Source organism: Lynx canadensis, chromosome A2, assembly GCF_007474595.2.
Source record: "Lynx canadensis isolate LIC74 chromosome A2, mLynCan4.pri.v2, whole genome shotgun sequence".
NCBI lineage: Eukaryota > Metazoa > Chordata > Mammalia > Carnivora > Felidae > Lynx > Lynx canadensis.
Window position 1 is genome coordinate 131,592,394 of NC_044304.2, and position 6,434 is coordinate 131,598,827.

General features: G+C 36.4%; 1 pseudogene; it reads left to right on the plus strand.

The window, feature by feature from the left end:
• Window positions 1–245: 245 nt before the first annotated feature.
• LOC115501795 lies at window positions 246–460 on the plus strand (annotated as a pseudogene).
• The last annotated feature ends 5,974 nt before the right edge of the window (window positions 461–6,434 follow it).

The following is a 6,434-nucleotide window of genomic DNA, read 5'->3' on the forward strand; positions in this document are numbered from 1 at the left end:
TGAGCACATTCATACATAAATTCAAACGAGTAGTCATATTTATTTATTTGTTAACTTCTGAAATTCAGTCTTTTCATTTCTAGCTCCCCAATTAATCATCCTTGGTGAATCAGGTGTAGGGGCTGGAAATTCAGCACCATGGATAGTTTTGTGTTGTTGAAGTCATTGGCTTCCTTTGATAGAGAGTCAGCCTTGCCTGACCTATGTATCCACCACTGATGAATCTACTGGCTCTCTGGAGCACAATGTCTGGTTCCTCCACCATCACCACTATGAAGAAAATGGTTCAACAGCTCTGATTGGTAGCCTAGTCAGGCTCAACCATTTGAAGGTTTCCTAGGCAGCTACAGATTTGAAACAATTCTGTCTGCAGAATGCTCAACATGACCCCCTGCTGACTGGAGTATCTTCAAGTATAAATTCCTTCAGACTCCAGAATGTCTGTTCATTTTTTGTATGAATCTTTGGATGGTTTTCTAAACCACTTTCATGAACCAGTGAATATTCAAAAGAGAAACTAAATTTGAAGCCTGTACAAAAGCTTATCCCTATAACACATGCTATACTATACAAACTTCTACTTTTATCAGTCCTTAACATCTACTTTAAATTTTCATAAATTTCTATTTCACAGGGGTAATTCTTTTATACATATTGGCAGCAGCATTCAATAAATACTGAGTGTAAAAGATAGAGTCAGCCTTGATAACCCTGCTTTTTTGAAAAAAATTTTATTGCAGTATAATTAACACACAATGTTATATTAGTTTCAAGTAGATAATATAGTGACTATGATTCAGCAATTCTGTGCATTGCTTACTGCTAATCAAGATAAGAGTCTTAATCCCCTTTATCTATTTCACCCATCCCCCACCCCCATGCCCCTGGCAACCTCAGATTGTTTGTTTTGTTTTGTTTTTAATTTTTTTTTCAACGTTTATTTATTTTTGGACAGAGAGAGACAGAGCATGAATGGGGGAGGGGCAGAGAGAGAGAGGGAGACACAGAATCGGAAACAGGCTCCAGGCTCCGAGCCATCAGCCCGGAGCCCGACGCGGGCTTGAACTCACGGACCGCGAGATCGTGACCTGGCTGAAGTCGGAACGCTCAACCGACTGCGCCACCCAGGCGCCCAAGATTGTTTTGTTTTAAGAGTCTGTTTTTGCTGTTTGTTTCTTTGTGTTCGTTTCTTAAATTCCACATATGAGTGAAATCATATGGTATTTGTCTTTCTCTGTTTGACTTATTTCAGTTAGCATCATATCTTCTAGGTCCATCCATGTTCTTATAAATGAGAGCTCTCAGTCAGAATTTTTGTGGATCCTCAAACATCCAGTTTACGTTCTTGACTTTACTTTGAGTTTAACCCACGAATGTCAAGGAAAGCCTATTCTCTTAGGTGTTTGCACTCCAAGTCATGTTGGCAGTGAAGTATGTCTTTTACATACGTAATGTCTTTATCTGCATTACAGTCTCTAAGGTTTTTGACAGAGATCTATAGTTTATAAAGCCTTATTAACTTATTGGCAGAGTCCAACTATATGTGTGTGTGTTGGACATAACTGGATCCACTTTTCATGTTTCAAGATGAATAATTTGCCTAGTTTTTCTTAGCTTTCCAGTTTATATTTACATTTAACCTGGCTGCATCTATTTTTGTAGTTAATTCTGCTTGACTAAACTACTCTTTATATTTTTCCTTCTTCCTGATTTATCGCTTCTTCTTTTTTTCTGTATTATTTACTTTATCCCCTTTACTGGGACATGGATTCAACATGGTATCCACTTATTTTCTCTTTTTCCAATCAGTCTCTCAATTATCACAAATTAGCATTTGGAAATGGGTTTTTTTAATAAAAAAATTTTTTTAGGGAGAGAGAGAGTGGTGAGCCGGGGGGGGGGGGAGTGACAAAGGAGAGAGAGAGAGAGAGAGATGAGAGATGAGAGAGAGAGAGAATTTAAGCAAGCTCCGCACTCACCGTGGATCCTGATATGGGGCTCCATCCCACAACCCCAGGATCATGACCTGAGCCAAAACCAAGAGTCAGATGCTTAACTGATTGAGCCACCCAGGTGCCCCAAGAAATAGGTTTTGACAATGAAAATTATCATGGTCTGCTGTAGTCAAAGTTGTATTAAAAAATAAGCATTTAAAATGTATACATTTTAAGCTACTTTACATTAGCAATATGAGGGATGTTAAAGAAATATGCTACATGACTTACTGTTGAGTAATACGCAAACTAATCAGAAATATAAGAAAGCAGGCACATTAATTTAGAAAAACAACATAAAGCAGAATAAGGACCAAATACTATGAAGAAATGACTCCTGGGTAGGTTTTTGTTGACATGGAAATTTTTAGTTCTCTTTTTGAAATTTCTAATGTATGCCTTCACTTGCATGGAATTGATTGAATTAACATTTAATTAACATTCAGGCTTTAAAACCAAAGCTTCTATGTAAGATTTCATTAGTGAAAAGGAAAGAGTACAACTCTGCTTTCCTCATCATCCCCAGACTTCTATCCTCCTACTCCTTGATCCTAGGCCAATAGGGCTCCTCAAGGTCAGGCCTTTTGGTCATGTAAATCCAACAAATAGGAACACTGTGTAGGCAGAGGTTTAGTTCTTTTTAGGCTGTTATGAGATGTTTACCCTATGGACAATGAGTTGATTGAAGTGTGAACAGGTCTTCCTTGGAGAGTCAGGGTCTTTTGCATAGGATCCTTCTATGTAGGATCCTTCTATCTATAATACTTGCAACCAACTTGGATGGGGATTTCTATTAGAGGGATTATGTAGCATAATATAATTTCAAACTGTCCACCTTTCCCTTCTCCATGTTTTTTAATGGAATATTTCTGTTACATGTTAACCCACTATTGGGCATGAATCTGGATAGGCAGGTCTCTGAACACATTGCTCCGGCAAGACATTACAAGGTAGCTGATGGTTCATTTTTATTATCACTGGTCAGTTTATGCTTGTAGCTAACACATCTTCTGGTTGACAGTTTCTTAACAGGCCTTATATAGGGAAAGTATTTATAAAAAGTAGTAGTGAGGTACAGCTTTAACTGCGAACTTTTTGAAGAGATCTTAGTACTTAAATACATGAAGTGATGCAAACTATTAAACTTAGAGTCAGCAGATATAAAATTAGTTCTGCACAGTAGCTCTACTTCACCTGAATGTCATATGAGTGACATAATGTGTAAGTGATTTTAAACTGTAGAATGTCATAAAATGTGAGACGCTGAAATTATTGTTTGTCATTGATAGTAATATGTTTTTATTCAGACATGGCTGTTTAGAGCAAGGTATGCTGGTAAGATTGCAGGAAGTTTCATTATGGAAGTTGGTCTTGATGTAGGCTGCAAAGAAAATGAGTTGGATAATCCATGGAGAAAGAAAATTTTAAGAGGAAACAGGATGATCATAGCCTCATAGACTAAACTGAGCAGATTGGGGAACAGCAAGATAAATACATGGTCAGCTGGTATGAAGAATGTATTGAAAGAAGTGAGAAAATATATACTTACTTGTAATTAAAGAGATCTTTTTCCTAAAGAGATTATAAAGATACATTAGATTGTGATGACCAAAGGAAAAAGAGGAAAGTATGAAATACACATTAAATTGTCCCTAATATCAGTCAACATTTTAAAATGCTTTTTTCAAGTAAGAAGGAAGGGGTATTTTCATTTACTGCCTTTCGTAGCACTTTTAACAACCATAGAATATAAGATATATTATTTTCCCAGAATTACATATAGACTAAAGCTTAGCTATCTTAGTTAACTAGCTTAATGACACAAAAATGTTTAGGTGTAGAACTGGGATTTGAACTCTGGCGTTTTTAGTTTGGAGTACAGATTCTATTTTTTCCCCTCTGCCCATTTTTTAAAAAAATTAATTCCCGTGTAGCTAACATACAGTGTTATATTAGTTTCAGGTGTACCAGATAGTGATTCAGCAGTTCTATATATTATTCAGTGTTCATCAAGACAAGTGTGGAGTATAGACTCTTAATCATAAAGCTATACTGGCTCTCTTGGCCAAAAGACTAAATGATAGTATGTAGGAATCATGAATAATTAGCTTCCAAAACTAACACAGCTTTAATAATTCTTAAGATAAAATATTTCACATGCAGAAACAAGAATATAGAATATTTTCACTCTCACACACAGGCTTAAGAAATTTTAATATTGTAACTACATTTGTTTAACATCATCAAATTAAAGAAAATATAGTTATAGTTACTGCCTTCTGGGAATTCTTCCTGATCCTAATTCCCAAACTTACTAGAAGGAAAAACTAAGAATTCAGTATTTATTAGCCTCGTGCAAGATTATTTTTAAAAAATAAATTTATTCCATAAACTATTGTATCAAAATCATATATGATCATTTTTAAAATTTTAAATGTTATGTGAATGGCATGCTAAGTTCGAAATATTTTTGAGGTTAATGCATGATTATACATATACCTCTTAGTTTATTCATTTTAACTTATTCAGAGTCTTCTATTTTATGATTAGACCACAATTTTTCTGTTTTTTTTCTTCGTTTTTCCCCAATTTTTCTGCTTTATAAACAATGCTGTCATGCATACAAGGATTGAAACATCCTCCGATTCGGTTACTCCTTTTCTGCGTGTAAGGACCTTAGAAGTCGCCACTCTATCCTAACAAGAAGTAAAAAGCTGGAAAGACTGAAAAGTCAGCAACTTTTCTTGGATCTGTAAGAGATGGGAGAACACAGAGTGCCCTGTGATGATGCTCCCAAGATTGGAGAGACAGGCAGGTGGATACAGGGATCATGGCTTCTCAGAACAGAGACTTACCAGTGGAAAGTATAAGGGTAGGAAACTTGAACTGTAATTGACAGATTGTTGGAAGCTCAGTGTGGACAACTCTGAGAGTTAAAAACTCCAGGTCGACCCTGTCATAGGGGGATCTCTAGATCACTGTGAATATTACTTCCAGGAGCTTGACCAGTTCTCAACAGTAAATATTGGAGAAAAATTCCTTCCTTTTTCTAGCAGGGGACGAGGAAAAGGAACCATTTTGAAATACACCAGAGCACTCAGGAGAAATTAATCATCTGGTGTCTATTGTGCTGGGGTTTTATGAAAGCCTAACTTACTTGGCTGGGGAGGAAATAATTCCAATCAGATCTAGATTCCATATAAGAGAAGAGAAATATCTAACTTTAATCTACTCTAGCCATCTTGTCCTATTTAAGTTGGGGGGGGGTGGTATTGAGAAGCATGTGTGAAGTCCACAGTCCAGAGGCACAAGTTCATAAAAGACTGAGACTTAATTATAGGACTATAGACTGCTTCCCTCCCTCAACAGATTACCATCACATCACTAAAGGACTATTTACAATAGCTCCTTTTATTCAGGGCATCATGTCCAGCTATCAGGAGAAAGTTACAAGACATACTAAACGGCAAGACAATACAATTAAGTGAGACAGAGCAAGCACCAAATCCAGACATGGCAGGGATATTGGAACGATCAGATTAGGAGTTTAAAACATCTATGATTAATATGCTAATTACTCTAAGGGGTAAAGGAGATGGCAAGCAAGAACAGATGGGTGATGTAAGCAGAAAGATGGAAATCCTGACAAAGAATCAAAAAGAAATGCTAGAGATCAAAAATACAGTGACAGAAATGAAGAATAACCTTTGATGGACTTATTAGTAGAGTAGGTTCCTCCTATATTTATATGGTCTTTATAAAGACATGCTATAAATACCTGGACATTTCCTGGTTAACAAGATGTACAGAGGGATGAGATAGTGGGTGCCAAATGTGTCTCACAGGGAGTTATTGAATACTAATATATATTGAGGTTTTCATTCATTATCAGGACTGCAGTGTAGGTGTGGCTATTTAAATGCATCATGCTTTTAGAAACCCATCTTTGAAGTTCTTCATGTAGGAAAAAGAACCCTTGATATCATGGGCAGCAAAGCATTTAACTTTTATTCAGTGTACTCTAGGGGTAATTCATCTCCCAGAGAATTTCTAAGGCTGCTAATTCTAACAATTGGTACACTTCTATTGGACTTGACCTTTATAGTTTGGTCTCAAAACTGTAGGCTGATTTTGTGAAGAATGGGTGGAAGTAAAGCAGTGAAGCCTTGTTTCTCTCATTTGTTGCACTTCTATCTAACCTGAGTCCAGGTGAGCTGGAGAGCTGGCTTTCTATATTTTGGGTTGTTACATATAATGTTTATTTCAGCAGCAATAGCTATATCTACTCAACTGCCCTTGAACCTTTGCAGAAAAGTTTTATATGTTCATATTCTTGTTTCAGAACTTTGTTGCTTAAAAATTGCTCAACTGCTTTACTAAAAGTTGGCTTGATTTTCCTTACTGAAATCTGTAAACCTGCCAAGTTTGAATTTTATGGCT